The following is an 18757-nucleotide window of genomic DNA, read 5'->3' on the forward strand; positions in this document are numbered from 1 at the left end:
AGAGATGTGAAGAGATTACAAAAGGGGTAGGCCGATCAGATAATGGACAGAGAGAAAGAGCGACTCCAGCCAAGCCCTCCTGTGGACTGCAGTCATGACTGATCAAATCAGATCTCCTCTCCCCTGATCAACAATTGATCCACGGAGGAGAAGGCCGCTGTCAGGATATTTTGGTCTGGAGATTTGATCTCTCCCTCTGTCTCTCTGGTCATCACGTGACGCAGCCTCCCCTTGTTCCTTTCACTTCCCTCCCCTCAGGAAGCGAACACAAAGCGGGAGAAAAGCTTTCCACACCCATCCATCACTTTGTTCCCCGCCTCTTTCCTCCAATCAGGGAGGACGGATGGATGGGCTGGGAGTAAGGGTGAGGAAGAGAGAGGAAGCTCGCTCCATCTATCACGTTGTCACTCCATCAGTGAAGGAGAGGCTCTAGGTCACGTGGGAAAGGGAACGACGCACACGCGCTACACACACTCAAAAGGCAAAGGTCCTTTGGGTGTTGTGAGCTCTCCCTCTCGGCCCAATTAGCCCAGGTGTGCTGCTGCGGTTGCAGCTGTGCCAGTCTGGATCGATTCCCGAGTGTGTGTACGTGTGTGCAATTTGTGGTGTATGACTCGTGGTTTCCCTATCGTATCGGAGTAACTCTCCTTAAAGATAGGGGAATAAGACAGGAGAGCTGAGTAGGCAGAGTCCGTTAAAAGAATAGCCATCCATCCCTGATGTTAAATATACCGATTTGCCTCTTTTGGGATTGAAAATGATCTCCTGAGATGAAGAGGCTCACAAGGAAAATTTTGTGTAATGTACATTACCACAGCGCTAAATCCTGCCACACTCAAAGATCTGCTCAGTTTTTTCTTTTACATAGAAATTCACATATTCATTATCTTTTAATACTTTCAAGTTAGCTGTTCTTTCATTTGTTTTTCAACGACATTCAATGAAAAACCTAAAGATGATGAAAAGGATGCCCTATGGGCTGCTGTATGGCTTTCAATGTGAAATCTCTGTGCAGAAAGTGTTACGTTTCTTGGCAGTAGACACTGAATAAAAGAAGTTGAAATTGATTAGTAAGAACACTTGTTACTATTAAAGGGGCACTTGAAGGTACTACAAACTGCATACTGCTTTTCATAATAGCATGTTAATCGATTAAATGGGTTTATTTTTCAGTATGCTAGGCCAGGCTTAGCTGGATAGACTGGTCTAGATAGTGGAATACTACTTAGAAAGCTAGTGTTTGGGGTGTTTGAAAACTGTGGCCGTTTATCAAGCAAGGTGCGTTGTAAGTATTTGGATAATTGAAAAGTGGGATCCAGGGATTTTGAGGCATGACCCTTGCTAGAATCTAGAAAGTCAGGATATCTTGCTTTGTTAACACATGACTTGTGACTGTACTGATGGAATTAGTGGTGCAGAAATTTACATTGTCCTCAATCTATCAAGGTAAACTTGAAAGAACTGTTGAATTTACATAACAGCAAACCACAAAACTGAGCACAGATCAGACAGCAAAGACAGGTGAATATTAAGAATAAAGGCCTATTTCGAATGTAAGCCTGTTAAAATAATTGCCTGAATGTCCCTGCTCTTAATGGCCCCAGCTACACCACTGCAAGTTGGAGAGTTGTTGAGGTTTGGTCTGCACTCTGCTGAGTGCCTTCAAGTTAATTATTCTATATTTGTGTTCAGGGTCATCTTTGCTGAGAGCTAATTCTGTGCCTGCTGGTAATTATTGATATTGACAACAGGGGAGATGAACCTGAATACTGGGGGTACCGGCTGAACCACAGGGCAGGAGTTTGACTGCTCCTGGACTCCAACGGAGATGTGCGTGCCAGAAAGTGAAAATAATGTGGCTTCTGGTGTGCTTGGCATGGCTTTTCAAATAAATGCACTAAAAGAAGATGACATACTCAGTCACCTGCTTTGCTTTTCAGGACCTTGGGTCCTAGGAATTGTCTCCATTCCTCATCTTGTCAGCTGCTTTTTATAAATGAGCCTGTACTTTTGGGCATTTCACCATATGACCCACCGAGTAGACAGTGATAAAGCAGGTTTAAAGGATCTTGGGTAAGTCTGGCCACATGTCTTTGAAGGTATAGGTATAGCCCTTGTGGAATGCAACAGCTTGGTTCATTCACTGGGAGTTCTGATTTACGAGATCCTCCATCATTTTTGGATGAGCGATTATTGATTATTTTTACTCTGTTCTACTTACTGTTGCAGGTGCGCTGCAAACTAAGGTGGACAGACACAAATAACAACAGCAATCTCTTTGTTTCAGCGCTTCCTCTATACTACCTCATTCATCTAAATATGCTGCAAAAGATGCTGTCCCATTTACATTCCCATGCAGTAAAGGTATAGTATGGGAGAGCCGAAGTGAGTGTGCTAGACTCCCTGAAAGAGTAATTTGAGGATGTAAGTAAGCATTGCTCTTCATATTATAGTTGGGGCAAAGAGGGCCCAACCCAACACAAGATAGGGGGATAGGGGAGAGGAAATGGAAGGAAAGAGGGAAGCAGAACCCTTTTGGCTAAAGCTCAACTACTCTCTAGAGGAGAGGGAATGGAATGAAGTGAGGGAAGAAAAGGTGAAAGTTTAGGAAGCCAAATTACACTGGGTGCCCAAACTCTCCTGCTCTCAATTTCACTGCTCTTTCCTCCTCCACAGAGAAAAGAGGAGAGCTGCTTTTAATGAATAACGGAGTTGATTCTGCTTCCTGCTTTGAGTCATGTTGGCATTAGGGGTGTGCATCTTCACTGGTCTCAAGATTCGAATACAATTATCAGGTCAACGATTTGATTCGATGCATCACGATGCATCACCTCAAGGGTGGGAATTTTTAAGCACCTCATTACGATTATGAGTGCTACGATGCGGTAGTAAAACAAACAGGATAAAGATGTATTTTTCTCACTGTGTGACTACTTGGTACTTTTAAAGCAAAGTATTTGTAACAATCCAAAGTAGTAGGTAGTAATGCAGATATTTAATGTTACTTCATATAAATGTAGCTAACATTGCATAGCATTATTACATTATTACAGCATTATTACTGACCTCTGCTGCTATTTTTATTTGTGAGGCTGCTGTTATTAGTATAGATTCAGATGGGGGTTGAACTACGCACTTTACAATGCTCCAGCCAAACCAAGTTCACTCCACCTTAATATATCTGTTCCTTTTTTTGTCTCGTCTAGTGTAGTTACATGTTTGTGTCTTCTGTCCAGTAAGTTACTTATTGTAATCTTGTATTGAGCACCATGGGCCTTGAGAAACATCATTTTGTTCATTTGTGTACTCGATATGTGGATGAATGACACGTAGCGCTCATATTTTCCTCTCCTCCGCTCGCTTTCGCTGTCATTTACTGCCGCCTGTCACGTAGATGTCCTTTGAAGAATGAGCAGAAGACGCTAGCTAAGTGCTACCGTGCTGCACAGTGTGCGGGCGAAAATCATTAACGATAGTTGCGCATTGATTTCGTGTGAAAGTTTAGTAGCAAACTTAACAACTGCCTGTCTGTGCCGAACCGAGAGGACACGTCTCGGTTGTGTGCACCGCACAAACGGTCCAGAGCTTTCACTTTCCCGCATTTCCGAGTTCCACCTTTTTCGTTCAGTCAACATTACGTTATCAGTTATTTTCCACACCCCTAGTGGGCATCAGGTATACATATGCATAAGGGAGAAAAACTATCAGTGGAATGAAGACCTGATTTAGCTCCCACTTTTTCTCTCCTCATTTCTCTCCCCTCCTTCACTGATGTGGCAGCCTTGTCTCTCCACTCTCACGTCATTTTGAAAGGGAATGAGGATGTACGCTGAGGCACAGAGGGGTCACCACCTCCACACCTCCCTGTACAGTCCACACTGCCTGCACTCTGCATCTCCATCCTCACATTTGACATCAGTCCTGTGTACATTTAACAGACCATCCAAGACAATCATCTCACAGGGACTTAGATCTCAATATGTTTGCTAAATAACTGCATTGCTGAAGGTATTTTTTGACCCACAAAAACAAACTAGGCTGCAAATGCTGGGTCTCGACAAAACAGATCTTTACAATACTTTCTCTTTTGACGCTTTTCCAGTCCACTGGATCTGGCTTTGTCCTGTTGCTGCTCAGTCACGGCTGCTAGAAATGATCTGCTGCTATTCTTGCTGGTGAAACAATGTCCAGACAGTGATCAGACATCTGATGTGTCTCAGCCTGTCCTTTCTGTGCTCTCCTGCTCTCTTGTGTTTAAATACAGCTGGATTTACAATACAGTTGTTCTCATTTCATATTTTTCTGTTTCTGTTGGCGCACAATGGAACGAGTATCGCAGCTCATGAATACAACTACATGTTAATCAGCAGCCATTCGCAAGCTGCTGTGCTGCGGGCCTTATTTATAGCATTATTATAAAATCACCGACATTTAAAATGAGCTATCACCGCAGGTGACAAAAGGTCATCTTCTTAATGCCACACAGCGCCCGACCCTCACTGGGCAAGTCTGGTGTTGTTCTGCAAGACCTCCATTTTGGGATGAGACAAGCAACTTAGTGAGGAAGGTGGCGAAACTTGGAGAAAAATATGCATTTATAAATTGTACCGACATAGGCTAAGCTATATCCACTATTCAAGCGTGGGTCAGTCAAATAACTAAACAACCAGAAAGCATCTGTTTTTAAGCTAAAAATGTGTACTGTACAACACAAAAAAGGTGGCTAAACAACTGTAAACTACATTGTTAATGTGGCTGCTGAGGAACAGATGCTCCAATTCTGCAACCTTTTCTGTGGACACTGAAACAGTGACCGAGCCGTGTCTGAGCCGCAGCGCAACCAGAATGCAAAGAAGCTGGATCCTGTGGACATTAAGTTTTAGGTTCGGTTAGGTTCGCTTTCTAGGTTTACTGAATGACTTCACTGACTGTAAGGAGATCTAAAACCCCTGTTGAGACTCTGCCTGAGGTCCGACACGCAACAAGAAAAAAACAGAGTTAGAAAAAAACAAAAGACGAAAATAACTCCCTGTCCAAAAACAACCCCAAGAGCCTTCCCTCCTTTTGCTTTCCAGTGAACTCACCTCTCCCTTCGTGGACACCTACCCGCAACTCACCCTTGGTGGTGAGGATGTAAGAGGCTGGGAATTCGGCCTGGGAGTTGCTTTTGGACGCGGCCACGCTCAAAAACATAATCAATACATTTCCGAGGCGGTCTTTTTTGGGAAATACAGACACAGTAAGGGTCCTTGGTTGTGGGACAAATGAGTAAGAACAGCACAGCACAGAACTATGGCTGTACTGTGACCCTGTGGGTGAGCCAAGTTGGGTTGGATATGTAGAGAATGGGTCTGGAACACAGTAGACCTGCAGCTGTGCAGAATGTGGTGATCACGTGAGGGTGTCTACGGTAGGTTGTGAAGTAGGATGTTGTGCCAGCTACTCCGAAGAAAAGGATGCCTGATCATGAAGCTCAAAACAACACAAGACACTGCTTTGTCTTTAATTCATTGGTGCAATGGTTTCTGCCTTGCTGGATCCCCTCTGAATGTCTATGTATTTTCATCAGATTTACGGATGATTGGAGTATTGTGGTATGAAGTGTGGATTGATATGAGGATAGAGGAGACGTAGAGACTAAAATAGACTTAAAGTTTGGATGGCTGTCAAAAGAAGAGCAGGGCAAGGGCCGTAAAAGCAGCAACAGTGCACTTTAAAGGTAAAAGATCTGAAAGGAAATGTATCAAATGTCAGGGAGAAACATTTATATTTTCACATTTCTGAGGCAGTAGTTTGGTTGCATGCGGCTGCTGCTTTTATGCCCCTGTCGTTCATGGTGAATGGGCTCAGTAGTAAACCTTGAGACTCAGTGTCTGCCAGGAATAATGTGTCAACCTTCAATGTCACAGACTGGATGTCCAATTTTCAAATCCAGCAAACACTGAGTCTGGAAAAAAACAATCGTCAACGTAAACAGTTACTGTAAAACAATCAAAAAATAAAACAAGGTTTAACTGGAATTCCCGAATGCTCTGCTGCCAGAGAGAAAAGAGACACAGATACTGAGAGAAAACAGACAAAAACGCTAAAAATAAAAGGGAAATGAATTAAACCGGGGAACAACAGAGAGGAGCGGCAGAGCAAATTGAGGAGTCCAGAAGAAAAGAGGCAAAGAAATAAGAAAACATGACATCATTCAAAATGACAGGGCATGATAACACACATACACACACACACACACACACACACACTCACACACACACCTGCACTCTTTAACACATGAACACACATTATGCTGGTTCACATGGTAGACTGACACACCTCTTTCTGAGTCATACTTGAGCAGGATGGACCAATTGAAATGGTGGACTGAATGGTGAAGGCAAGCGATTGGACGGCGTGAGTGGAGGGCGTCGTAACAGGGATAACAGTGATGACAAGGTGCAGACCGATGGGAAGCTTTTTTACAGTATGACACAGCGTTTTACCCTTTCTCCCTCTGTTGAATCCATGTTTATATCCATAGCAACGATATGAACACAGTTCCTGTCTACACACAACAGGAAAGAAGAAGCCCTCAAAAGATAAATGTTTTTAATGGCTTAGCCTTTTTTGGTTTAAGGCTTTTTAACTTTTGAGTTCCCCTGATTTTCAGTTAAGACAGTATAAAACCAATTTAAAGCTATAAACCAACCACAAAGTAGCTAAAATAAACATTGTTGTTTATTTCACCCTGTCAAATATAATCCTTCTAGTCTGGCCCTAAATCTGAGAACAGATTACTGAAAGTAGTTTGTTTAGCCTGAAAAGTCAGAAAGAAGCATTTTGAATGTTTGAGTAAAAACAGAGGACAACACAGTGGATTTCATTTAGACTATGATGACTATAAATTCTCTAAAAGTTCTTGGACCAACAAAGAAATAGACATCCAGCAAAAACAGATTCACCTTTTTTTTTGTGTCTAATATATGTTAAAAATTGCTAGAAATGGACAAAGAAGCTCCTGAAATGAGATAGTGGAAAACAAGGCATGTGAACTATTTAGACAGACATAAAGTGAACTGTAGCTCTGTGCTGAAACCTGCCGGATTGGATTAATAGTTCTCAGTCATGGTACACCATGCTACTTTATCAGTGGCTTGCTGTTTTGGGCCAATTAGGCCAGCTTTTGGCCATGTGAGTGATATAGCTCTAGGGATGGCAATGTTGGTCGGTCAGCCCACCACTTTGGTCCAGACTGAAATATCAACTATTGGATGGATTGCCATGACATTTTGTACAGACATTCATGCTTCTGGTACTTAACGTTGAAGATCCTGATTCCAGTCGCAAACAGCAAATCAAATCAAATTACTATCCTTAAACATAACACATTGTTAGCGTTTATTTCCTAATATCCAACAGCAACTAGCCCAGACTGGAAAAGAAGCTGTCCAACTTCGGTCGTGGCCAAGACAGCATTTACCTGTTATATATACCTAGTCCACTCTAGCATGAGCTTTGTAACTTTACAACTGGCTCTGCCTAACCAATCGTCACTCCTAAACATGACAGCCAATCAGAGGCAGAGTAGGGTAGGTTTTTTTCCCAAGTCTGCTACACTGCGGAGTCTGACAGCTGAACACACTTCTGAACTGCCAAACTAACAGCCTGACGGAAAGCAAGCATGATGTAAGACATAAGTAAGCTAGCTTACAATGTTGTTGCCAATTTTCTAACTTAGCCCACTGTTTTTTTTACCAATAATGTTAGCTAAGCTAATAGTTCATTTATGGAGACCAGTGGCAGCAACCTGGTTGTAAATTAGGCTAACGTCAACAGGATAAAAAATTCTCTTGTTGCAGTAGACAAAATCATGTTATCTATATAACATGTACGCTTAAAACAGACCCCTCTTACACTGTGTGTTACTCTGCCTGCGTTTCCTTCTCACATTTTTACCCCTGACCAGTTTGCATGCCTGGTTTTGGACCCCCGCATAAAGAAATAAAGTCCACTTCTGTCACAGTTGGTCCTGTGACAGTTGGAGGTTGCTTCCTTTGTTTTCTTTTCCTGTGGTGTTCTGTGGGCATGTGTGGGTGTGTCTTTCCCTTGGCAGGGAGCTGGTCGCCCGGCAAGGCTACACACCTGTTGCCAATCCTCATCTACACCTGGTCTTAAGATGTGGGGCTCCCTGAGACTCGTCGCCAGATTATTCCTAGCCGTAACTTGGTTGAGTACTTCAGGCCAGCTTGTTTCCTGAGCATTTAGTCTGCTTCCAGTGTGTCTCTGCCTGAACCCAGATTAATGTTTTTGTTTATCTCCTTTTTCTAGTTGCCGAGTCCGCTGTCATTTGCCCTGCTTGGAGGCTCTCTAGGAGAGCGGATTGCCCTTGCCCAGGACTGCCTGCCCCTGCTCACATCTCACCCACTATCATTTTGTACTAGTCCTTTGTGAATAAACTCTTTACTTTGACGGGCTTTGAGTGTTCTGTATCCGCACCCCGGTCCTCAGTCTTACTAAAACCTAACAACTTCATCTCTTTCATCACTACATTCAGTGCAGCAGGGCAGCAGGGCAGCAATACAGTATGGGACTGTCTGCCATTTTGCTCTGTGCTGTTCTCTTCTTGACATTTCTGTAGATGAAATATTCATACAGAAAGTTTCCGACATGAAACATTCATAGCGAATGTTGTTGGGGGCAGTTTTTTCTCCCTCACATTTCTTACAGCTTTTCAGTCAAACTATTTACTGTATGTTCTTTCAGAACAGTTAAAGCAATTACTAATAGACGTTGCCTTCTGTGGAAATTAATGAGCTTGATTACTTTTGATTTTTTCTTTTCAGGCATATTAACAATCCATCAGTTTCTGCTGTCACCTATTCAGAAAATACTAATCATACTCATGCCTCCAGATTTATGGATGAACTAACATATTTAATGTTTCCAGGAGGCAAACAGATGAAGTTAGCAAATTAATTTAGTATACTGATCATTTTGTGGGCAGGATATAAGGTACATAACATCAGGAAACCTTGACACTCATTGGCAACCCCCCAGCAGTTGCAGTTACAGGGCGTCCAGACGCGCCCAAACGTTATTAAAGATTCATCACATTCAACACTTCACTTAACACTGCTACCTACACCTTGTGGCATCAAACTTTTACACCCCCAAAGCTGCATGTCTGAGACTTTTTGCCAAGGTAAGTCACCGCCTCTCACTCTCTCTCTGTGCCCCTCCTCCCCCTCTCCAGCGCATTCGCCCTCTCCCTAAAGGACTTGTGTTATTAATTACATCGCTACAACAGAGGAATAGAAGAAAGAAAGAGGGGCAATGTGAAACTTCCGTTAGATTCATCTCTGTTAGCTCTGACCCAGATACAGCTAGGGATTGGCACCGTCTGGCTTGTGAGTCTCCTTGTGTGTGTGTGAGCTAATAAATGAAGAACAGCTATTCATGGAATGTCAAGCTACTTTGCGTATAACCACACTTATGCTCTTGAATGTCTGCATGTGTGTTTGTGTTTGGCGCTAGTGTAAAGGATGTATGAGGAGATGATCCTATTATCCCCGTCTTGTTGTTGACTGCTGGCCGTGTACTAACAGAGATTAACACCACAACATAGGAAATGACTTTGTTTTCCAACCTCAAGGTGATAAGGATTTATGAACCTACATGCAGAATAACAGTCACATTGTCCACGTCAGCTGCTGACTCCATTATCTGCACAGCTGTAAGTGCACTTTTTGGAAATGGGAAAAATCGTATTAATGAAATAAGTTTAAAGCGCTGTTCTATTTTTTTTACAGACTGAGATATAAAGACTTACATTACATTGTGATGGCTTAGTTTAAGATTTACATGTAATCTGGTGGACTTAAAAGGTTCAAAGGTTTGCAAAACTTGTATACCTCAACGTAAATCTGACCTGCATTTGGGAGTATTAAAGTTTTGGGTTTTTTTTCTAAAAGTCTATAATCCTAAATGTAGGATTAGGTTTAAAATGAACAGATGTTTTCATGCTGTTATTCAAACTGTAAAGTAGTCAATGCATCATTTGTCTTTTGACTTGTTAAACTTGTGAACAATGTACGTAATTTGTGATTTGCAAGAAAATGTATAATGTAAAGAAGTGTTTCAGAGATAAATATGATTCCTTACTGCAAACTCCTTGTAAACATATTACATAAAATGCTTGTTAGAATTGAAAACAGCTTATTTTTAGAAAGCAGGCAACAGATCAAGCTATCATCACTGAAGTCAGCCAAAATGCACTGTTCTGTGTCTTAACTCTACCATGGCCCCTAACCTGAATGTGGGAATGTAGCCAACTGCAGGGAGTATCAAGAATAATGTACAAGCCTCATGGAAAAGTATTCTATCTTCAAAGAAATATGTGAACATCACTATCAAAAATATGAAAACTAAAGCAGGTCATTTCCTGGCCCGTAAGCAGCATGTGTCATAAACTGTATACATTGCGTGTATCTTTGAGGTCTAATAAATGTGTTTAATGTAGGGGTGTGACGAGATCTCGCAAGACTAAATTATGACGATATTTCCTGTCAGGTAAAAAGCTGTCTCGCGAGACTCACACAATTGACATTTTTCACACACTGTCAAGCCACACATTAATTTTGTCACGCAGTGAAATACAAATGTAATTATAACTTATGAGATAGACTCACAGAGCAAATCAACTCCACCCAGCTGATGCAACATCAGCGTACCTGATAGTAACCAACTCAACCCGCACCGCTCGCGCTGTGAGTCCAGACAGCTGTGAAGAGTGGGAACTAACTGGTAGAGTTTTGCAACATAAACATCTAAAAACTGAAGCGCAGCAGTGTTTGGGACTGTGAGCACTTTATGATCTGCTGAAGTTAACATATGTGGATTTGTGGTGAGCTTTCTGCCTGATCAAAAGTGTTTCAGTTACTTTCGGTTTCACATGCAGTCCCAAACTGTGTTGGTCAAAGGGTCTGAAGGGGATAACGTTACTACCAGCGGATCAAAAACTTAATGCACCGCAGAGTATAGGGCAGGTACACTTCTCATTAAATTATGGCGTAGGTCTTGTAATAGTATGACTTTTATCTGGACATGTCAGAGAACACTGATATGTGAGCAGAAAAGCTGCTGAAACAAAGGATCTATTAAAGTCCAGGAGTTTATAACTAAATTAAATAAGTTATCATTGAGGTGAAAAGGTGCCACATGCACATTTAAAGAGGTTACTTCCCCAAACAAAGACACAAAGAGGAGGGAAAACTAATTCATGAGTCAGCAGGGATGATATTACATGAGAAAAGTTGATCTACAGGAGAAACAGATCTTTGCACAGAATGATCACAGAGCTGCATTAACTTTTATTCTGTTATAGTTAGGCTATAGAGTTTGAATTTACATAAATAAAACATTTTCACCATAAACTGGGGGAGAAAAAATCATCAGAATGCAGGAATTAAAGTGCTCAATGCTCAAAATTTTCATTTAATTCAGCATTAAGATTTCTTAAAAATAGTGCTTGAATCTTTTCTCAAATCTCAAATCCCTTCTCTTGGGTTAAGTGTGGCGTCACACCCCTAGTTGAATGCTTTTGCTTCCCAACGCAACTTTTGCAAAGTCATTAAAAATTATTTTTAATTGTTTACACTGACGCATTTGTTTGTGCATTGCTACGATTCTTGCCATGTTATTACCACCACCTGTTTAGCAGCAGAACAGCGTGAAACAGGTGGCAGTAATGTGCATCACATCGCCCACGTGCTTAAGCCATTGCAATATACAAAATAAATAGGGAGCCATTCTATCTCCAAACATTGCTCTATAGTGCTACTAGTGGTCGAAAACTCCAAATGGTGCCTTTAAGCTGTTTGACACGTTGCTTTTGGTCCAGATGCTGTGCAGTTTCAGCGCTTTCAGAAGGTAAGTGGTGGTAGCATGGAAGGTCTCACTTCCTTTCTCACTGCACACTACTCATAACGTATGAGGTGAGTTTTAGACCACAAGTAGCCCTATCGAGCAATGTTTGACTGGGTTCCTCTTTTGTTATTTGGTGCACAGGGACGCACTTGCACATGTACAAATTCCTGCTGATGGTTTCAAGCTATCGCACTGATTGACAGTTGGTGGTGGTAGCAGGCCACAAAGGCGAGAGATAAAGAAATGGCTGGTAGGCTAACATGGATGTAAACACTGTAGGTTTCAAATTATTGCAAATATTTATTTGGTCTCAATGTGTTTCGGTGAGAAATAGTGAATGTAGATCAAACTTTGTTTGTTTATATTAAGACCTCCACAGGGCACCTTTAAAGCTGTGTTTTGATTGCAGTCACTGGTTTGTGCAGTTATCTTGTTAACATACAGATGCCATGAGTGGAAAAACAGACGAGTGAAAGCTGTAAGGACCACTGCAGGTCCAGAATGTACTGCACTTGGAGATAAAATAGATGTGGTTGCGGTATTTTTCCTGGCACCACTTGCAATCAGTATTTCAATATGTGAGTTTCCAAACAGACCACCAATAACGGAGGAGAGAGGTTATTACATCTGCGTCCAGAAATAATAATATTATTAAATTCAAGGGTAACGGTCTTGAAAAACATAACAGCTTATATCAAACAGAGTTGACACATAGATCCTACCGTTAAAAGGACGTGAATTACTGTGACGTTTCGAGCACACAGCTCTTCCTTAAAATCCTTTTATCGGAAGATATTTGGTGAACGGATCTATTTGTTTCAACTGCTATATATTTTGGGATCCAGTGCCCATCATATTGGGTCTTTTTCATTGTTTTGTTTCAGCTTTTATCGAAGAGACAAACTGCAAAAAAGGAACAGGAACTAAGGCATACAGTATTACACACATTACAGTACAGTAACAGTACATACAGTAACTATGGGTATGACTACAGAAACCCAACTTGTGTGTGTTCACAGTGTTTAAGACATATACATTATTTTGTCCATGCACATGTAATCCGTTGAAAAGATGACTGTTTTGGGTGACATGTGATGAAAGAGTGTTATGGTACAGTCAACTTGTGTGGGGGCTGACCCAGACAGAGCTGCTTGGGCTACAGTGTTGATTTATACCGCCTGTTAGGGAAGTCGAGGGCCATCTGTTAACATGGCACAGCCACAATTCTCTGAGAGCATACCACACAGGCATGCAAGTAGACAATTACAAATTCAAAGTGATATCCTAAGCATGACTTAGCTTTCCTTGTTCTTTACTTTACATAACTTAGCTTTCGTCCTCTCCTTCTTTACCAGCTCTCTTTGCCCCGGTGTTAAGCAGACCAACAAAATTCACTCATAGATGCTTCTGTTTTTATGTTAACTTATCATTATAATATATCCCACAGTTCAGCAATGCAGTGTAAGTGTAAACCTAAACAGCTTTTACCTAGCGTTAAAGGCTGACACCAACACAGATCCAGTTTAGATGAGTTGGTTTAAATGATGTAGATGTAAAAACACTCAAATTAATTCTAAAGGCTTCTACTATGGTTTCATTTCAATTACATTATTGATTTATGTAAATGCTAGTACATAGACAATGCCAGTGTGTCACTGTTCTACTACTTACTTACTGCACTGCAGCTTGTGTAGTGAAGACCATACAAGGTTGCATATTTTACAAAGTTACATGAACCCTGTCTAGAAATTATGTTACATATCCAACTAGTCTGTAACAGCAAATACATTTGTTATGAACGTAATTCTGCCTGGATTATGTTGTTAGATGTTGCCAGGACATTAAGCTTGTGGAGGCTAAAGTTAACAGCTTTTCTTTGCTGTTCAGCTGTAATGCAACAGACAGCTGTCAAACACCAGAGCCTTGATAGGAAGACACTGACAGGCTGTGGACGTTTGATTTATTTTGATCATATTCGATTTAGATTTATCATTCTTTTTTTGTTTTAATGATTGAGTAGTCGTACTTGTTGGTTCAGTTTCCCAGGCTCTTAGCTTTTATTTTTCACACTTCATCAAAACATTATTTAACACATACAACGAGATGCAGTGAAGTGTACATAATACTGAACGTGGAATTTAATTTTTTCTACCTATTGCAATAGAAAACATGCTCTTTCTACATTATAAAGTTATATTGAGGCAACATAAGGCACTTGTGTAAGGTTAGAGGAAGATTGTGGTCTGGTTTAGTTTTGAAAAAGACAACAACATTTAGTTTAGCCAAAACCACGCTTTCCCTAAACTAAATCAAATAGATTGTTTTGCTTATAAACTAACCACACAAGGAACTCCGGCCTCTGGTGTCTAAAGTCTTCCGTTTTGTACCCGGACCACCTGCCTACAACTTCCATGTGGCACTTTGGTCCTTGAAAAAAAACAAGCCAACCGAGTCAAATCCTGGTAGCAATTACACTTACCACAAAATGTAACTGGTAAAACAAATAAGTAGTATATAAACATAATTCCTAGTAAACAGGGTTAGTTTGGTAGCTGTTTGCCAGTAAGGATCAAATATCGCCTAAGTAATGTTATTTGATCATAGAGCTCCCCAAAGGCTTTGAGGTAAGGCATGTTGTGCTGGACAACAGAGAATGAATTGGTAACATGTATTTACATAATCTTAATTTAGCTAGTAGGGTAAACAAAAAGCCAAATATTTGTAGGTTCTAGCTTGTCCAATGTAAGGATGTGATGGCTGTACAAATAAAGGTTGCAATGGTTATATAGAGTTTTTGGGTGATAGATGTCTGAGAAACTGCTACTACCTATACCACTGCTGCTGCACACAGCAGCCCATTGACTAGTGTGGGTTAGCCTGAGAGCATCATTACCCTGATACAAGCTGCTGTCTGTCAAAATATCCAGCATGCCAGCTCTCTGATAGCTCACTGAGCGTGGAACAGGGAGGAAATAATATGTAACTATATTTACAATTTGGAGCATACATCATGTGCAGTGTACTGTAGCTTCTCCTGATGTGTCTGTCACAAGCAGCTGACTCTGACTGCAGAACGCATGACTCAACACAACAAGTCAACTCAAACAGGGAGACACTTCACATTGACCCCGAGGGGAACTAGTGCCGTCCTGGATGTGTGTGTTTGTGACTGTGTGTGTAGTTCATTTTGTGTCAAGAGTGCATGTATGTCTACCTTGTTGTGTGGTTGAGATTTTTCTTTATGTGTCTACATGATTGCCCCCATTTCCTTCAACTTCTTACACGTCTATTTTCTTCAGTCCCAGCTTACAAATGTGGGTGTGATTCAGAGCTGTTTTTGGCGAAAGTCACAAGTCTTCATAAGCAAATTCTAAATCAGCATGTCATTTAAAATGACACTGCATGGGAATGTTTTTCCATTCAAAAGTTAATCGGGATTTTACTGGGACGGGCTATACTAGAAAAGAAGTGGTTCGAACGACATGTTATGCGACCACGTAGGAAATCAAGTGTTATATATAGCTGATCCAAATGGGCAAAGTGTAAAAAGAGAGCTAGAGAGAGAAGCTCGAACCCAGTTTTCTTTCTCATTTCAGCACCTCTTTCTCTGCGTGTAGTGGATGTGAATGTTGTTTCTGTTGGTTTCAGAAAGAAAATCAGCCATGCTTGTCAGTCTGTCATTTTACGTATTAAGTAGGATTGCTATGAAAAAATGAAAAAGAATAAAATAAAAATGATGCAGAAAAACTAGCCCATGCATTTGTTACTTCTAGGCTGGATTACTGCAATTCCTTATTATCAGGCTGCTCGAAAAAGTCCATTAAGACTCTTCAGCTGATCCAGAATGCTGCTGCACATGTTCTGAGAGGAACCAGGAAAAGAGATCATATTTCTCCTGTTTTAGCTTCTCTGCATTGGCTGAATGTAAAATCTAGAAAAGAATTTAAAATCATTCTTCTTACCTACAAAGCTCTTAATGGTCAGGCACCATCTTATCTTAAAGAGCTCATAGTACCTTACTACCCCACCAGAGCACTACGCTCCCAGAATGCAGGGTTACTTGTGGTTCCTAGAGTCTCCAAAAGTAGACTAGGAGCCAGAGCGTTCAGCTATCAAGCTCCTCTCCTGTGGAACCAGGTTCCAGTTTGGGTTCAGGAGGCAGACACCATCTCCACATTTAAGAGTAGGCTTAAGACTTTCCTCTTTGATAAAGCTTATAGTTAGGGCTGGCTCAGGTGAGTCCTGAACCATCCCTTAGTTATGCTGCTATAGGCCTAGACTGCCGGGGGATTTCCCATGATGCACTGAGCTCCTCTCTCCTCCTCTTTCTCTCCCTCTGTATGCAACCTCATCCCATTATTGCATGTTACTAACACAACTTCTCCCCTTTCTGATAGTCTTGTGCTTTCTCGTCCCTCTCCTCTCTCCTCCTATCACTTCCTGCAGGTTTTCTGGCTCTGGAGCTGTGGAGTCTGGATCTGTGGTTGCGGGTCACCTGCTGCCTCCGTGTTCCTGCTTGACACCCTCTGCTACAACAACTATTGTTACTAGTCCTATTGTAATTATTGTAATTATAATCATTAACATTACGATTTTATCATGAACATTACTGTATTTATCTGTACCATTTTTCATTTAGTCTATAGCAACATCACCTTTACTGTCTGTACCTCTGTGTGTATATTGTGTAGGCTGCCTCCCTTCCCTCTCTCTCTCCTTTCATCCCCCTCCCTCTTTCACTCTGTTCCTCTCTCGCTCTCTCTCTCCCCCCAACCGGTCGAGGCAGATGGCCGCCCACCCTGAGCCATGGTTCTGCTCGAGGTATCTGCCTCTTAAAAGGAAGTTTTTCCTTGCCTCTGTCGCCTAGTGCTTGCTCTTGGTGGGAACTGTTGGGTTTCTGTAAATAACGTCACAGAGTACGGTCTAGACCTGCTCTTTTATGAAAAGCGCTCAGAGATAACTGTTGTTGTGATTTGGCACTATATAAATAAAATTGAATTGAATGAAATTTTGCGCAGACATTCATGATCTGGGAGGATAAAGCCTACTGACTTTGATCCCCTGACTTTTATTCTAGCGCCACCACTAGGTTGACATTTTTGTTTTTTAGTGAAATGTCTCAACAACTGTTTGATGGAGTATCACAAAATTTGGTACAGATATCTATATATATGTATCTATGTAGGCTCCCATTTGGAGTTCTGAGTGTAATGTCTTGGCAACTTTTGGATGGATTGCCATAAAATTTGGTGGACATTCATTTTCCCTTCAAGACAAGCTATGCTTTGGTGAGCCCTTGACATTTCCACGAGGGCCATCGTAAGGTTTTAATTTGTCCACAACTTTTGTTGATGACCAAATACCTGCAAAACTAATCATCAGCCTCAGCTGTACTTGTTTACTTACCAAATGTAAGCATGCTCAACATTATAAACATTATACCTGCAGCATGTTAGCATTGTTATTATGTTAGCATGCTGACCACAGCAGATAACCCAAAGTATTGACTTGTAGAAGAAAACGTGTGACTGCTCAAGCCAATTCTCAGAGTAGTTAAGCCCAAGTCAATGCTCTTGTCATCTCTGTGTGACTTACATGTGACTCGACTCCAAGTCTCAAGTCCACGGCTCTTATGTGATTACATGCGTTTCTAATCTATGCGTGTCTATAGTTACATTGTTGCATAGTTACAATTTGATCCATCTTTTCACTGTGTGTATGTACTTCTGTCTGTGTAACCACTTTCCCCCTCCATCCCAATGTATCTCTTCTCCTCCCTCCATTGTCAGTCAAAATCATAATGCGCCTCCCCCATCATCTCCTCTCCTCTTTGTTCCTCTCCTCCATCTAGCCTCCAGAAAAGGCAGCGCCAGTGCAGTGCAAGCTACAGATAAGAGTCCACACACAAACACACTGCAAGCCCCCCCTACACACAAGCACCTTGTTTTGAGTGTTGACCACCCTAACACAAATACACAAGCGACACACTGTGTGGACGCTGTATTTTATGGTCTTGGCACTTCTGTAATTACCTTTGGGTAAAAATATCAAAATACAGCAAGCACTTATGAAATGCCACATAGGATCAACAAAGGGGTGCAGGGGTCCTGCTCGCCTCTCAGACAGTCATCCAGACTGAATGGAGAGGAGATTTGGGGATGAGAGCTGCTCCTGCATATTTTACAACCTGTTCTGCAACCATCTGCTCCCTAACACACTCACATGTGCACACACACACACGTGCATGCACACACAAATGCAGTCTTGCACAGCCAAGTATACCTTCCAGAAATGTGCCCCTATTTAACAGACATTGCACCTGGTAATATATGTACAAACAAAGACACAGACACAAGCAGCCACACCCACACCACTTTCATTATGCGAGTTAGGGAAGGGGTCGTCATCGTCTAACACACCTCACAGCAGCTCCCGCCTGTCGTATAAATACCATTACCAGATTGCCATGGAAACAGTTTGCCACAGCAAACCAGTCAGGGTGGTCAGACAGCCCTGAGGCGACCTTTATATCCAACGAGAGCCAACCCCTGTTAACAAACCTGCAGTGGTCTCGTTTAATAGCAACTTGTACTTCGGTGACCTTTGTACAAAGTGTGCTGTAGTAAATCAGCCATTAGGTCGAGACAAATGTATGCAGTTTGGCAAGAGCTTTAGTTCTATTTTAGACCATGATTTAATAACAGTATCCAACTGAAGGACATCTGATTAACTAGAAATAGATCATTTTCCACCAAAGAACTATTTGCCATCCGTGTAAGTGAAACAAGCTATTTGGAACCCAGATGTGGAGATTGCCGCTAGAAAACTAGTTAGAGTTTGTTGCAGT

General features: G+C 41.6%; 1 protein-coding gene across 1 annotated transcript in view; it reads right to left on the reverse strand.

Moving 5' to 3' along the window:
- Nucleotides 1-18757, reverse strand: part of cacna1g (calcium channel, voltage-dependent, T type, alpha 1G subunit) — a 279605-nt gene that overhangs the window by 25176 nt on the left and 235672 nt on the right. The gene's annotated exons all lie outside the window — the stretch shown is intronic.

This window comes from Micropterus salmoides, unplaced genomic scaffold, assembly GCF_014851395.1.
Source record: "Micropterus salmoides isolate LMB-PRFRI ecotype aquatic unplaced genomic scaffold, ASM1485139v1 Ms_hic_scaffold_21, whole genome shotgun sequence".
Taxonomy (NCBI): domain Eukaryota; kingdom Metazoa; phylum Chordata; class Actinopteri; order Centrarchiformes; family Centrarchidae; genus Micropterus; species Micropterus salmoides.